Source organism: Ciconia boyciana, chromosome 20 (genome assembly GCF_034638445.1).
Source record: "Ciconia boyciana chromosome 20, ASM3463844v1, whole genome shotgun sequence".
Taxonomy (NCBI): domain Eukaryota; kingdom Metazoa; phylum Chordata; class Aves; order Ciconiiformes; family Ciconiidae; genus Ciconia; species Ciconia boyciana.
In genome coordinates, this window is record NC_132953.1 from 258414 (window position 1) to 275496 (window position 17083).

Below are 17083 nucleotides of genomic sequence, written 5' to 3' on the forward strand. Positions count from 1 at the left end.
TGTGTCTCTTTGCCTTTGGCCACCATGGAGTCACCTCCACAGGCATTGCATGCTCAATCCAGAAGGGACGTTGAGCATCCTAAGTCGAGTTGACCGATACAGTTGACTCCTACATTGAGTTGACGAACCCAGTTGACTCCCATGTTACATTGACCAATACAGTTGACTCCTATGTTGAGTCGATCGACCCCATGGCGATTGAATGCACAGAAGTGAGGAAAGAGGGTTCGAACCCTTGCTTGATTTGAACCGGGGAGCAAATGCTCATTTTGCACATCCCATATGGACATCCTTAAAGCCGGGAGGCAGTCTGAGACATGCCGCCCTCAACCTCTCTTGAAGTTGCTCTGCTTTCTGTAAACTCATAGTTATCTGGGGGGGAAAACAGGCTCGTTTTTGGTATCTTCAGGTCCCAAGGTGATGGAGAAAGAAGAGGGGCACCAGGAAGGGACAAATTTGTAGAGGAGCTCTTGGCTGGATGCCTTGGGGAAGGGTAGACCTGGTGGCAGAGTGTAACCAAAAATCAGCTCTTTGCCCCAAAATGCCTCCTGTTCTATTATTTCACTGCAGCTGCCCAGTTGCTTCGGAAGGAAAGCCAATAATCTTGCTTAAATCCTCAAAAAAAAAAGCTGTCCTGGGTCCTCTTTGAGGCTCTGAGCTCTGGATTCAGCAAACTCACAATGCCACCTGGTAAAATCACCCCAGAACCTCCAAAAGTGCATTTCTCCCTGCAATGACTCATTTTTGTAAGAAGGTGACATCTCTTGAAGCGTTCGCCCAGTTGCGATGCCCATCGTTGCCTTGGGTTCCCTGTTGCTTTCTCATCTGGAGAGGAGCTGCCATGCTGTCCCGTGGAAAGCAGAAATGCAAAAAGTTACGCAGTCCTCTGATATAGTGAAGGGATCTACCAAAAAAATAGCATCAGCATTGCTTTTGCCATGAAATGGTGACATGCAGGGAGAAACACTCTCGCACAAGGCAGAGGAACAGGCATCCCGATGAGCTCAGTAAAAACCAAGGCACGTTTGGGGTTTTCGGATCAGTCTCCACAGTTTTTTGGAGGAAGATTCACAATATTCTGGTCTTCTCTGTGAGGTCCTCAGTTGTTTGGGGGAAGATTCACAATATTCTGGTCTTCTCCATGAGGTCTACGGTTGTTTGTGGGAAGATTTGCAATATTCTGGTCTTCTCCATGAGGTCTACGGTTGTTTGTGGGAAGATTTGCAATATTCTGGTCTTCTCCATGAGGTCTACGGTTGTTTGTGGGAAGATTTGCAATATTCTGCTCTTCTCCGTGAGGTCCACAGTGGTTTGTGGGAAGATTTGCGATATTCTGGTCTTCTCCGTGAGGTCCACGGCTGTTTGGGGCAAGATTCACAATATTCTGGTCTTCTCCATGAGGTCCACATGTGTTTGGGGCAAGATTCGCAATATTCTGGTCTTCTCCATGAGGCTTTGGGCTTTACAAGCACCACCAGGCACCAAGAGAATAAATGCACTGAGCCCACATGGAAAGCCAAGTGCTGTCTGCACGGGATGAGCATCAACCACTCTTATTATTTTGCATTAATAATTTTTTTTTTTTTTTTTTACTTTGCACTAGTACAGATCACCCACGAATTGAGTATTAAGAGAGCACACCCCAAATCCTGTGCATTGGGAAGGCATACTGGGGTCCTTGCATGACACAGACCTCTTGCAGCAAGAAGGATATTGCATTTATGGGATTAAAACAATGCTTTTCATCTTTTTTCCCCAACAACAAAATAGCGGGAGGCAAAATTATCTGCTCCTGAGTGAACTCGCAGCTTAAAATCTTCGGTGTCCGATGTCAAAACTCGACTCGCAGCTGCAGGGACGTTCTCGAGGGGTAACACACCAAGGGGAAATCTCCCCACCAGAAATAGCTGCAGCTGGAGAAAAGCAGAATTCAGCACCGTGACGGTCTAGACATCTCAGTGGGAAGCTAAAAAAAATAAGAGATTGCTATTTTGGGAAAAAAAAAAACCCTGCTTGGCATCTATTGTTCATGCCAGGAGCGAACCTACCTCTAGCGCATGGCTATTTATTGTGGGGTGCGAGCTTTTTGGCCGAATATATTCCCAGAAGGTGGCAGTCCGGAGCCCAATTTAATTGCCGAATATCATCTAACCTGCTAAAATCAAGCCATTCGTTAAGGCTTTATGGGTGTTGATTTGTTTGGAGAATAGGACTTATAGCTAAATGTAAAAAAAAAAAAAAAAAAGGATAAAAATGAGAGACAGCTGTTGCCGATAGCAGTATATTTATCTTGGGGGAAACAAATGCACTCGGGCACCGTAAATATCCGGGGAAGCGCCTGGCGCCCGCGGGAAAAGCCGGACGGGTGTTTCACGTGGGAGCCCCCAGCCATGAATCTTGGGATAACGGTGCAAAGCTGTCAGCCCCGCGGATTTATCGGCAGCCAAACGCAGGGAAGGGTCGAAAGCTGCTATTTTATGCATTAATCCTCTCTTTTTTTTTTTTCTCCCCACCTCTTAAATCAATTTAGCCGCGTGAGCTTTTGACCATAGGCATCCAGATGACGACAGGAGCAGGGCATCGCCAAACCCCTGCCAACCCCTTGCAGATCGGCTCAAGGCAATGATCAAATCTTGGGCGAAGAGTAAATTCTGGGGGGCTGGGGGTCGAGGAGGGCAGGAATTGCAGCCAACTCCCAGGGCGTTTGCACAGAGGAAAGAAATGGTGAGCAATAAAACCCATAAAGGCTCTTTCATTTCCGGAAGCGGCAGTACTTTAGGTTTTGGCAGCGACCTGAGATCAAAGTATCCTAAATTTCCTTATGAAATGAAATTATTTCAGCTATCGCTGAAATATTGCCATTAAGTTGAAAATGTATTTCCCGAAGAGCATGCGTCTACCTAAAAGAGTCTCAGATTTATAGGCTGCTTTTTTGCCAGCAATATATTACCTCCTCTTTCAAATAAAAATAATTAAGGACTAAGTTGAGAAGTTGGGGTTTTTTTTTTTCAGCGTGGTCACTGATGCCTTAAAACATTTAAAAAATCAAAGCATTGCAGACAGTCTTCCACCACCCCCCAGGTGAATATGACCTCCCTGATTAATAAAACAGCCATAAAACCATATTAGAAGTAGAGCTGAATGCAAAAAAAAAAAAAAATCACATTGTTGGACTCCACATTAGCGTTTTCAGTGGATAATGTTAGTATTAGCTTTGCAAGGTGCAACTCCTGTTTCCAAATCAATGGGAAAATGGGGATCGTTTTTTCTAGCTCATTCAGCAGCTTCTCCCTCGCAGCAAAACATGCAATTAATAACGGAGGATTCAATGTGAGAAATCAGAAAATCAGCTTTTCAGGCGTTTCCTCTTCTCTACCCAAAGTTTCAAAATTATTAGAGATATCTGAGGATGTTTTTCCAGCCACGGGAAGGTATTTTTCTGTATTAGGGGAAGATTGCCTTTTCTAAGGGTTTTTTTAATATATCTTTTTTTAAGATTTGCAATGACGCCGTGTTAGTCATGCTCCCTCCGCAGCGGGCTGCAAGTTTTTTATGCCACCGTCTTCACGGAGGGCTTGTGCCTGCTGAAGTTTATGATATATGCATTCATTACACGCATGTATCTAAGTTAAAATGAAGAAACAGAGCTGAGGGTGAAGGCAGAGGCACCTCCAGAGGATGATACATCTCGCTCTGAACCGCGAGCGAGGACAGGCTCACCCTCGGCGGGTGATGCCGACTCTTCATTGGCCATAAAGTGAATCAAGAGCAACCCTCTCGCTCTCCAACGGCTCATTTCTATGTGCCAACCTTCACCCTTTTTGCTTGTTTTTACCAACTTACGCCACCCTAAGCTCACTAAAAACACACTCGATGCTATTAAATGGTCGAAAATAGGGAAAAATCCTGTTTTTCAAGACATTGCCCATTCTCAGACATTTCTCACGTTCGAGGCTGCTTCTGAGGATGCCTCATCTGAGGATATCAGGAGCGAGTGTGCTAGAAATACCACTGGGCCACCAAATATTTTTAATTTTTTTTAGGAATATTTGGTAGCCAAATTTCCTCTTTCCAAAGCCAGGAGGGTTTTTCCACTGGGAGCATCCTTTGCTCTCAGCCAAGATGCTGGTTCCCTAAATGCTGACCTTCGGACCCTGCCCAGCATCCAGTTATCGAATTATTTCCCAGTAAAAAAGGACGAATCGAGTCTGCGCTTCTGCTACAACCACGGGCTAAAGCAGATGGAGATCTGATATTGCTGCAGGATAAACCCTGGACCTTTTCTATTTTTTGCCTAAAAAAGCTCTTGGTCAATGTGTAAGCACTGGGGTAAAAGGGAGAGGGAAACGTCACGTCGGACAACGCCAAAAAACTCTTGCCAAGCACCGGTTTGGTTTGTCAGCGGATGGGACATCGCCCCTGGGTGCAGGGGAAAACAGCATTTATTTATTTACTATTTCCATTTATTTATTTAATATCTGCAAATCCTCCTCCCAATTCCAGCTCCATAGAAAGGGGGGAGCTGCTACAGTGAATTTCCGATGAGAACAACAATTACCGCTAAATATTTCTCTCCTCTCCGAAGATACCCATCCCTAAAAGGCTCCAGGGATATCTCTGCAACATAAACAGGAGAATAAAACCTGCAAGAGCCAGTCAGAGCTTTAGTAGACAAGGTTAATGTACCTTGAACGGCAGCATTAAACAACTTTGTTCTTTTTTTTTTAAGTGGAGAGCTGAGATACCTACATACATTTTAAAGTGTTATTTTTAGAGAGAGAGACCATTAAAGCACCTTCCAAAACAAACCGGCGCAGGGAAACAGCAAAGAAGCTTCTTCAAAGTAACCTGAAAATACTTGCATTTTGTGCAATCCAGCCCCCGGCCCAGCAAAAGTTCCCAAAAGAGCAAATTGTGAATTTTTTCAGAGGGCAAATCGAAAAGCTTTGAAGTGAACCGTAGCTGAGGAACCCAAAAAATGCACAAACTTTTCTTGCTGGACATGAATTGTCCAGGAAAAGTTTCTGATTGCCTTGAGAGTGCTTGGAAATAATAGGGAGTGGATTAATTTTCCAACAGTTCTTCGCTGCGAGCATTAACTGTGAATAATTTATGATCAAAATCTTGCCCGACGCTTTCAAACCTTGCCTTGCACACTTCGTTTTCCATCGCAACCTGCTAATCCCATGAGAGAGGAATCGCTGAGCACCCGCATTTCCATCGTGCAAACATCAAATCTCAATCCCATGCCAGTCCTGCAATAGGAAGGTCCCATCCCCAAGGTCTCAGCCAGGTTCAGAGGAGCTTCTTGGAGGACAAAGAAGATGATGGTGAATAAACACGATGAATTTTGGAGAGATGGGCTGGAAGAAGAGGCTTAAGTATGGGTCTGAGATGAACGAGGTGCTGGGAAAATGGGAGATTTGTGGGGTTTGCATGTCTTCTGTCCCACCAGCAAACGTGACATCAGAGCCGTTGCTTCAAGGATGGGCAGCCGAGAAGGAACACACTCAAAAATAGTCTTGCTCAGCAAAAAATGTAACCATCAGCCATATTTTTCCATCCCAAATTGACAACTGCAGTCCACCAATTTCTCAGCTAGCACAAGTATGCCAACACCAGTGCAAAACTCACCCGCAACCGCCACGTAGACGCGTGCCAACGATTCCAGCAAAGATCCCACCACAAACTAGGCAATGACTTTTTGCAACCGTCGCTGCAGCCCATAAACATCCCGTGAGCAGCAATGCCATTTTTAATAAGGCCTTTTTGGGGTGTTGATTTTGCAAACCAAAGCCCGCAGGCTTCATGCAAATCTCCCAACACCTGCACGAGTAATTGCAGCGGGTGAACACAAATGGAAATCTGCTTTTTGGTGGGCTTGCAGGATTTGGTCTAAATGGAAACCTGGTTTTTGCTGGGCTTGCAGAACCCGGGCTAAAAACAGCAGACCTAACCCAACCGCAGAAACACGAGCGAGACATGCACGGGAGCGTGCAAAGATTTCCCCACCCATGGGAAAGCCCCGAAAACAGAGCAATGCCGCAGCACACCTAATAAAACTCTCTCCTCCCTTAAATCTGCCTCGTTTCTTGCTATATCCTGCTAAAACACTTGCAAATTTTCCCTTCGGGAGAGGGAAAGAAATCCCTCTGGAGCCGGCTGTTTTCCTCTTTCCCATATGGCAGATAAATCAGAGCTCCCGACTCGCCGAGTTTCCGCTTCACATCCCTCTCTTGCAGCTCTCCGGCTCCTCCCGGTCTTACCTCCCCCCTGAATTTCCTTTTAAAATGCAAAATTCCCAATGAGAAATGACTCTACATTCCCGGTATTGGCAGAGAGTTGTCCCCATCCAAGCCCTGAGCCAAGACACCAAAAATTGCGATGTGAGCCGCTAGATTAATTGCCTCAATTTAAACATCTTTCACTGGCCCATTTGAAAGCAATTTTTTTGCCATATTTCCAGCCTCAATGACAAAAGAGAGGTTTGAGACACGACGCGGTGATTTATACAAGCTCCAGCTCGCTAGGGAGTTACAAATAGTTTTGAACTCCTTTAATTAAGCTTAATTACACTGTCTTCTCCATTTATTCTGAATGGTAGACCCTAAGATACGTTTGGCCTGGTCTGAACTCAATACAATGAGGAAACTGGGGACAAAAAAGGACTGGGAAGTGTTTACGGTGTGAGACAGACATGCCAAATTTTTCTGCAACTTTTTTTGCGCAGCGACAAAAGGTACAGCCTGGCCTCGGAGGTGCATCTCTGTGGACACACGGGCTTCAGGAGGAGGAAAGCTGAAATGGTTTTGTGCCTGGAAAATGGGGGGACGCACGTACAAGTGGAAAAGGCCAAGGGGAACCAAGTTATTTCTCAGAAGATGTCTTCAGGATAGATCATTTCTATCATTAACCACTTAGAGCAATGCCAGCCTTCTGTTCCAGAAATTAATTAGGTGGACACCCATCATCACGTCTTTCTGTGCCGTTAGTGGGAGGTGTCTGGAGGTGTTGGCACAATTTGCTGAATAGGTTGGGTTTGGTCTTCTTGCTGGAGATGCTTCCCAGGCCCGGTTGCACTTGTGTCCTCCACAGACACATGCTCATGTCCTCCACGGGCTCAGTTTCCTCCGAGGAGAACAACGCCATGTGCCCAAAGTACATGGCAGGGCACCGAGCCCTTCCATGCAAGCACCGGGCAGCTCACATCAAAATCCTGATTGGAAAGAAGGCATCAAGGCTGGGAGGATCTCCCCAAAAAGAGGTCCTTGTGGTGACCCCAAGCCCCCACAAACCCACCAGAGAAGTCATTTCAAAGGGAACCCAACCTGTACCTTTATTAGAAAGGTGGCAAAACCAGACTACAGAGAAGTTCAGCTGCTTCATCACATCCTTAATTCCAGGGTTTTTTGGCCAACGGAAGGTCACTGGCAAGAATCAGGGCTGAAAGGGCAACGTGGGAGAAATAATCCTGCCGTTATTGGCTGCTGTTTATTAAAAGGGACTTTCAGAGGAAGCAAGACTCAAAGAAAGAATGCTCTGCTGCACCACAGACCGAATGAAGCTTCGCTTCGGGATGGAAGAACAAAAAACAGCTTTTGGGTTTTCCCCTGAGATGCCCCCACCCTAAACATCACCAGTTTAGGAAGAAATCAGGCACTTTTTCAGGATATTTGCACAAATTGAAGGCAGCACCTCTGTTTTCAGTGACCAAAGATTTCTCTTTGCTCCTTTAGGAGGGAAGTTGCAGTCAACGGGGTTTTATTTTTTTTGCACCTGCCGGGTGCCTACGGTTTTGGCACAGAGCAAGCACATTTGTCACTCTGTCAAGCCCTAATTTTAGAGATCGGGGTTGACTAAAGGACTGTGAGACCCTTGGTTTCATGTACATCTTATTTTAAGCTCCGCGTTTCAGTTATTTTTAGCTGGTGACCATTTCTCCACATCCTACTGCTGTGCCAAAATTTTGCAGTGATAGCAGCCCATATTTCAGGGTATTTTTACAAAAATATATCTGTGTTTTCCTCTAGGCTGGTCATGGCTTGTAGGGCTCATAACAACATGTTTTCAATACTTGAGCTTTAAAGCAAGATTCCCTGCACAGCCTGGTTTCTAAAAAACAAAGAAAAAAACAGCAAAAAAGTATAATTCCCTCCTCAATGCTTACTGCATTTAGGGAAGGGGTGATATACTGGGTATACTGGAAGAGAGCAGAAATTCCCCCAAATAAAGCCCCACCGATGTCACAACTCGCCACATCCCACTCAATTAATAAATATAATTGCCCAATTAATAGATATAATTGCCCAATTAATAGAAGGCGAAGCAGCCTTACCGTTTGGGGGTGCTCAGGGAGCCGCTGCCCTGCAAGTGTCCTCCCGCCGCCCCAAAAACAGGATTTTCTGGGTAGGGATCACAACCTGGGAAAGCAAAGGATGAAATATTTGAATATTGAGAGAAAATGATGAAATGAGAAGGCAAAATATTAAGCAGAGGATGAAGCTTTCTGCACTAGGAAAGGTCTTTCGGGGGGGAAGTTCACTCTTAGTGCACTTTTTTTGCAGGATAGCAGGGAAAATAGGAGGAATCAAGGAAAACTTAGGCGGGAGTATGCCCTTGGAGGTGAAAGCGGGGCTGATGGCTGAGCTAGATCAGACCCCCCGGGTTTTGCCCAGGCAGGTTTGAACATCTGCAAGGAAGAAAAAAAAATCAGATTTTTAAAGGTCGAACCGAGCTGTGTCCAGAAAACGAAGGCGTGCTCGTTGCCGGTCTGTCCGCAAAGGATGAAGGGCGACGCAGTCCCGTCTCGTCCTTTTCGGCTCCTGGAGAGTGGCAAATCCCCGGCACGGGATCTCACTGAGGGTTAGCGGTACAATCCGGGTCTGAAAAGGAGAAAAAAGGGAAAAAGCAATGAAACGGCATTGCCGTTGGCCATGCCCCCATTTCGTGCCGGCTGTCACCATCCCCCTGGTTAATTATAATCTTTGCTTGAGTGTAAATGTGCTTTTACACTCAGGCTCAGACGGCGTGAACTAGGGAAGAGCCATTAACTGGAAAACAAGGGAGCTCCCAGCTGTTATTTAATAAGCAAAAGTCCACACAGATGTTAGAGATGATGCTGCATCTACCAAGGATCTGGCCTTTACGGAGGCTGAGGTTGGGATTTCTAGACCCATCTAAGCAGATCCAGTGGAAAAATGAAGATGGGCTGAGCAAGGATCAGCACAGCCGTGGGGGTGTTTTGTGTTTGCAAAAAAAGGAATAAAAGAGATAAAATTCCCCAGATCTCTGAATATACATCACCTCTAGCGAGCCCCTCAGATCTCCAATATACATCTGATAAATGTCCCTCGATATACATCACCTCCAGATATTACCTCTGTTAGGTGATAAACATCACCTGAGATCTCCAATATATGTCTGATATATCTGCCTTGATATATATCACCTGGTAGAGAGCTTCTCAGATCTCCAATATATGTCTGATATATGTCCCTTGATACACATAAGCTCTGTCGAGCTCCTGAGATCATCAGTATACATCTGATATATCGACCTTGATATAAATCACCTCTGGACAGCTCCTCACCACTATACATCTGACATACACATCTCTGATATATGTCACCTGACTGGAGCTCCTCAAATCTCCATTATATATCTGATACATCTAGCACGATACACATCACCTCTAGAGAGCTCCTCAGATCTTCAATATACATCCGATATATCTACCTTGATATATATAACCTGGTACAGAGCTCCTCAGGTTGCTGTTATATGTCTAGGATATACATATAGACCTTGATCTGCTGAGCTGCTCAGATTTGAATGTACATCTATGCACCTCTAGATACACACCGCCTCCAGAGAGCTCCTCAGATCCCCAGTATACATCTGATATATCTACCATGATCCACACCGCCTCCAGAGAGCTCCTCAGATCCCCAGTATACATCTGATATATCTACCATGATCCACACCACCTCCAGGGAGCTCCTCAGATCCCCAATATACATCTGATATATCTACCATGATCCACACCACCTCCAGAGAGCTCCTCAGATCCCCAGTATACATCTGATATATCTACCATGATCCACACCACCTCCAGAGAGCTCCTCAGATCCCCAATATACATCTGATATATCTACCATGTTCCACACCACCTCCAGGGAGCTCCTCAGATCCCCAGTATACATCTGATATATCTACCATGATCCACACCACCTCCAGAGAGCTCCTCAGATCTCCAAGGCACACCTGAGGGATGCATCTCTGCTATACGTCACCTGAAGAGAGCTATGCCTCACATGGTGAGGCCACAGGGAGATCCATGAGAACCGTTTCCCATACTTTTAATTCCATCCCAAACCCCTTGCAATAACAACGCTCCCATTTTTGTGCCCTCACAGACTGTATCCATCATCGCAGCCAGGAGTATGGGTCCAAAAGACAGAGGTATATGGGGAAGCTTGCAGAGGAAGTGCCATTCCTGGGAACCTGGACGTCACCGAGGCCATTTGCCAAGGAGAGATATGGAAACAACTGGGTGATTTCAGGGCAAAACGGGGCAGAAACCCCCAAACATGGAAAACTTGGTGAAAGCGGCAAAAGGTCAAGATGCCCCTTGACTTCTCGGGCAAGCGTAGGTCCTGCCGAGAGGTTTAGAGACCTAATCTCGGTTATGCTAAATGCTCAGAAGGGGCTTGAGTCCAAAACTCTTCCACCACAACAACAGCTGAAATATCCTTACGGATATTTATGATCAGGAATAGAAAAAACCCTACGGGTTCGTGCCTTGGAAGAGCATGCAGAGGCTGACACCAGATACGCATCAAGGACCTGGGACTTGATTTGCATTGGATTTGTCCTGACAACATGATGAAAAAGCTCATGTTTTGCAGCAATCCTTCATCCCTGTAAAGACTTTCTTCCGTCTCGTCAGAGAGATTTTTGTCATCTGGGCTCGCCATGCGAACAAAACATGAGGAGCGGAGGAAAAGGAGCAGATAAATAAGGCTCTGCCAGTGCTAAAAGAGCTCTGGTAGGCTGATTTTCATCCTTGGAGGTGATCAGGGCTGAGGTCTTAGATGCTGTAAGCATGTAGGACACAAATACGGGCTTGTGCAGCTTCTGCACAAAAGATGCCATTTTCATCCCCATCACGAAGAGCACCAAGAGCCAACCCCACCGGGGACATCTCCCTGAACACCCTTGCAGAGGGAGGTAAGTCTTTTTGAGCCGGCGCACACTTTTAGCGACTTCAAAAGGCATCCTTTGAAGTTTAGCAGAGGCCTTTGAAGTCCTCCCGATGCGAAAGGGAACGGAGGAGACGCCTCCTTCAAGATGCTCCACCGCGGGCAACGCAAGCCAGCAAGACACATGGGGTCCTGGGCATTCAAGGTTGCATGGAGCAGCTGCTGGAGGGTCATAAATGAGACACCATTAATGACAAGCCATCAATCCCCCAAAATACCCTAATCAATCCCCCAAAATGCCCTAAATCCTCATCTACTCGACCTGAATAATATCCAACGGCGGAGATGGGAACCCAGCATCCTGGGACCTCAGCCTCTACCCAGGCTGCAATAAGCCGAGGGCATCCCTGTTAATAAAGATTTAATTAGGTGTAAGGGAATGCTAATAAAGCTGGCATTTAGCAAAACAAAACCCTGAATTTTTGAAAAAAGTCTAGGATTTTAAAGCAAGAAGGCTTTTCACAGCGCGTTGCCTTCTTTCCAATGTGAGCAGATCGTGATGCTTCCAACCTCATCATATCAAGGCTGTTTAATTGCGAGTATCATTTTTTAATAAATTTAATGCCAGCTCCTCTGACTTAAGTGGAAACAATGAATGGTGAAATCCCTAACAATGCTACTGGGTTTTGCTGAATTATTTTTATACCCCACACTACGCCCGGGAATCCATGGCAAGCTGTACTGGCCCCAAACTCTACGCTCATGGGGAAAACCGAAGAAACCCTGTACGCATGAAAAAGAGTATAAAGGCAGAAATCAAAGCTCAAATTTCAGTCTAACTCTTTAAGGAGCTCCAAGGGGCGATCACGACTCTCCAAGCACTTTGGCAACACCCGCTGCCATCTGCAATGAGGACTATTGCAATAAAAACCTTTGATATGTTGGGGCTTTTCCCCCCGACGGTGCAATTTCTGTAGCATCTCCAGCCTCGGAGTAAGGGCTGGGGCTGGATGTTGGGGATGCTCGAAGGTGCAAGGAGCAATATGGTATTTTCATCCTTCTACCTCCCCAGTCCCTCAAGTTAAACCCGGTGATGCTCTAACCCCATCCTTGCTCAGAGAGAGTGAAAAGATTTAAGACGTGCCCAAGCACACGCAATATTTCTGTATTTCTACAGAAGCAAAGCCGTTTCGCTGCATGACACGGTCCAGGAGAGACGAGTCCATCGGTAGAGCCCAGCTATAGGCAATTTGCATTATCCAAAGGGGGCACGTATGGAAATATCGGACACCCCCACCCCGGGACGCGCACATGTGCGCACATCTGGGCCCGGGGAACAAAAGCGGCCTTGCTACGCTGCGCCGATAAATAATGGAAAGTCAAAGTGCCCTGCAGAAGCGGCACCATACTGTTCGGCCTCAGGCAAGACGGAGGAAAATTCGGTACCCATGAGGTCTGGAACAGTGGGATTAATAACACATCAATTTTAATGCAGGGTGGGTTGTGGTTTGGTTGGGTTTTTTTTTTTCCCTTTTCCTTTTTTTTTTTTTTTTCTGCTTCACAAACAGCAAAGTGAATGTTTGAGCATCTCGGCGGGGGGTTAATGAGGACTCTGATTAGTTATTCAGATTTGCCGATGCTGCCTCCATCTATCCTCGGATGGGGGAATAACGGGAAAGGGTTTGCAGAAAAAGCTCTTAAAGACGACCTGCTCGGCTTTCGCAGCTCAGGCGGACGCAGGTGTCGGGGGGCTCATGCCGCAGGGGTCCCCAAAACCAAAATCCTAGTGCCTAGTGCCAGCTTTGGGGCGGAAAAGCACATTTTTCCATCATTTGGGGGGAATGAGAAAAGCTGCTGCGTGTCAGGCCATGCTGATTCCTCTAAAGGCTCAAGGGAAAATATTTGGATTTGTGATTTTTTTCACATGAAAATCAAATTCTTGGGTGCTTTTAATAAAATTTGTGTGCAATTAAACATGACCAAAAATGATGGATGCATGGATGCATGGATGAACGGTTGCAAGGATGCACAAATACAAGGATGCAGGGATGAACAGATACATGGATGCAAGGATGCAGGGATGAAGAGATGAATCGATGCACAGATGCAAGGATGCACGGACGCAAGGATGCAGGGATGAACAGTTACGTGGATGCAAGGATGCATGGATGCATGGATGCAAGGATGGAAGGAAGGATGGGCCATCCCATAAGCCACCACTGAGCTGCAAAAATGCAACATCTTCCACCGTTGCAGTATTTTACACAGCATCCCATAAAAGTCTAATAGAGAGCTTTATGTGCTTGCGCAAAAGCAAGGAGCTCCCCTCTTTGCTCCTTGGCCCAGAAATATTTTAAGCAGGTTGAGCTCACTCACTGCTGGTGTATTTTGGGGTTTATTTCCAGATTTAGGCTTTTGTTTTTCACCTGCATCAAAAAGAAAAAAGGCAACCTGAGAAAATAGATGGCAGGTATCCGAAATGATGCTGCGAAAAGGCTTGAAGGATGGAGCCAGTGCGGCATTTCGTGGCACTGCAAAGGGGGCTCGTCAAAAAAACTAGGCATTACTTTAGGATTCACTTTCGGATTCATTATTTCTTCATCAGGAAGAAATATTTTAAGGATGGACGGGGTGGTGACAGCAGTCTCTCAACGGTGAATTCATCCCAGCGATGAACGTCAGCGCTTTATTTCTAGTCGGGTCTAGAGACCCAGTTGGCTCTTGCTTTGAGCATCACTCAACTTAGTGTTCAACGGGTTTTTTGGGGATAAACTCCCTGGTATTCATGTCATTCCCCACAACACCTGCCAGGATCTCAAAAGAAAGACAAACTGGAGTTATCCATCTGATTTTGCAAACGCTGGGGCTCTCCATCCCAAACAGGCTCTTTTCCCCGGGACCGCCTCCATATGCTTCGTCTCTCCGTTTTAAACGGCGTGTTAATTGTTCTGAATTAACAGCTCCAGCTGGAGGAGCAAACAAGCAATTTGCAACCTTAAGATAACGCCCAACTTATCTCAAGTGATTTAAGTTGGGGGTTTTTTGAGGGGGAATCTCGCCTTTCTGGTTGCGAATGCACTGCTCAGAGCTTGGCTAAAATCACGTCACTGAGAGGATTAATGCACCCATTTAGCAGAAGTGGCTATTAGCCCATAGCCACAGGAGGAGGTGGGATGGTAGGAAAAAAAGAATAAATAAGAAATCTCCGCATTTGGCTTTACTTTAGAGGCAGGAGAAATATAATCCGTCCTCTTCACTGCTGGGCAACCCAGTGATTGCAGTAGGGCTCATGAATATTTTCTCCCCAACACACTTTTTTTTCATACTACATTTACATTTTGTTTCAAAATACTCACACGCTCAAAAAAAAAAAAAAAAAAAAAGAAATCTTTCAAGCTTTATCCCTTTGCCCTCTTTCATCTCATTTTCCCTTTTCTTTTTTCATTTGCTGCTAGATAGAGGAGGTGAGAAAGAAAGACCACAATGATTATTTGTTTACAAGCCTGGGTCTTCAACATGGATAGACTTTTTTTTAAATTGGCATTTTCACCACTTTAAATCCTTTCTAAGATCACCCAGGGTGTGGGATTCAAGAAGCAAAGTCCATCCCCATCTCCCCACCCTGTCATGCCTGGTTTCAAGAGGAACAAACGGTGCTGGCAGTGAAAAGGACTCTACCGAAATGTTATTTCTCCTATGGGAGTGCATAACTGCTTTGGAAATGCAAGAAAAGCTGTCTACGATTACAACCAAGTGTCTGCTGCCAGATCGAGTGGAAACTCCTCTTGCTACCCCAGCCAAGGTTGAGTTGGGAGTCAACATCCATCGACCTCCAATGCCTTTCCAAGAGCGTCAAGGTTGGGTCCCATCAGATGACCAGTGTTGTGGGTGGAGTCAGGGTCCTTCAACAAGGTCTTCTGTTGAAGTCGGGACAGTTCGTCTTTGTTTTACAGGGAAAAAGGGGTTTAATTGTGTCCTGAAGACACCAAGAGGGGACGCAAAGGCAATCCTCAGTACGGACGCTGCATCGAAATGCAACGATGCATCCTTCGCCAGCAACGGGAGGTACCTCCAAAATACAGACCCCACGTCCAAGGCCACGGGCAACGCTGCTGGGACTTGAGCAGCCTTGGATGCCTGGATCCCTGGGGCCAAGCCATGCTCCTGGCAACCTCCCGGCTCACGTATAAAGTAACAGGAGAAGCGGTAAATCACTTTGGCACCTACCCTGGGCATGGCAGCCCTCGATAAAAGACCAAAATTCAAGGGAGGCAGCCTTACACCACACTATTCCCAGCGCACCCTGTTACACAGATTAATCCTTCTTGATGGAGAATTACAATTAGGGCTCCATCTTAAGAAGATATCAGCAATCAGATATCTTATCAAATGCCACCTCAATTATTCAAATAATCCCTGGCTCTTAGATTTGGGTGCTGTTTAGGGAAAGCGGTCCGATTAATGTGCTGACACTTCCCCATCACGTCCGACATCCTCAACTTCATGTCTGATTACGGAATTTGCATTCAATTTAATTTTTTCCATCTGGAGTAAATGAATAATCCGAGTACCTACCCCAGCCTTAATTACATTTGTTAAATTAAAAACCCGGGATGTGAGAAATTTAAATGCATGTAGCTCCGCGGCCAGACAAACCTGCACGTTCAACCTGCCGCAGCCCTGCCATCTCCCGCTCCAATTTCTCTTCCTTCCCCACAGCCATGCATCAAAGAAATTACAACTAGAAAACAAAAATTCTTTCTAAACGATGAAACAATAGATGATCTTTTGACATTTCCAGCGCTGTTTGCAGGGGAATGAGATAAAATGTAATAAATTCATATACTTCTGTGTGTTTCTTGGCTCCAGCAGCTAAAATTTCCATCTCTTTATGCAGGAGTCCTGGGGAGCAGAAATCCTTGATAATGCCAAACAATTCGACACTTTATTTTCTCTTTACTCCACACCATGCAAAACACAGGCTTCAAGCTGCCAGCTGCTGGGAGTGAAACCAGATGCCACATCCCTTTTCCATATGGAAACAGAAATCGCCCCGTCTGGGGGCACGCGTGCTCCCCTCCGTCGCAGCCCTCCGTGACCCCGGGGTTGCGACCGGCATGCGGCAAAGCCTCTCCCCAACAGCAAAAAATATTATTGCAATGGTGCAATTGTAATTTTTTACACCTGACTTGGTTCAGGCCGGATCCTGGTACCATCAGCCCCAGAGAATGGCAGGGAAGATTTGCCCCGAGCCACCAAACTTCCTAATTTTAAAATAAAAAGGTAACCAGGGGGGTGGAAATAAAACCACTGAACTTGACTTTTTTTTTTTAAATAGCTTTGCTAAATTCCTCTTCTTTTGGAGAAGATGAAACTTAAAAGGCTGGCATTAGTAGGTGGGCTCAAGGTGGTGGCGAGGAAAGTATCCAAATAATTAAAGAATAATTAAACATAAATGGAAGATAAAGCATTTCCAGCTCTGGCCATTTTAGGAGCAATACTCCATACATCGCCTGGTGGGAAATGTCAAATAAATATATTTGGGTGTTGATCTAGATGTCAGCGACAATGAAAACATTCAGGAAAGTCTGTTCTTAGCACTCCCAAAGACTGAATTAAATAACTTACGTGTGAGTGAGTGCAACGGTAATAATCGCCCCCGGTTTGGGGCTTGCAAGACGGGTAATAAAACACGGCTAAAAATATTCAGGAAAGCCACGCTCGGGTAAAGTGAGACAGGTGAGAGCAGAGCCGAAAATAGCTTTTCCCTTTGCTCCCAGCGTGCTCGCAGCTCAGGCGACATTTCTGCACTCCGGGGAAGCTGGATTTGGCTCCCCACCCCCAAAAAAACCCCCTCAGAGGGGTGTAACAGAGCGTGTGTC

General features: G+C 45.8%; 1 protein-coding gene across 2 annotated transcripts in view; it reads right to left on the reverse strand.

The window, feature by feature from the left end:
* Positions 1-17083, reverse strand: part of PKNOX2 (PBX/knotted 1 homeobox 2) — a 100778-nt gene that overhangs the window by 28573 nt on the left and 55122 nt on the right. For both annotated transcript variants that reach the window (XM_072884752.1, XM_072884753.1), the window contains 2 exons: positions 8731-8882; positions 8336-8420 (listed from right to left, as the gene is read on the reverse strand). The gene's annotated coding sequence lies outside the window, so the exon portion shown is untranslated. The remainder of the gene's footprint in view (positions 1-8335; positions 8421-8730; positions 8883-17083) is intronic.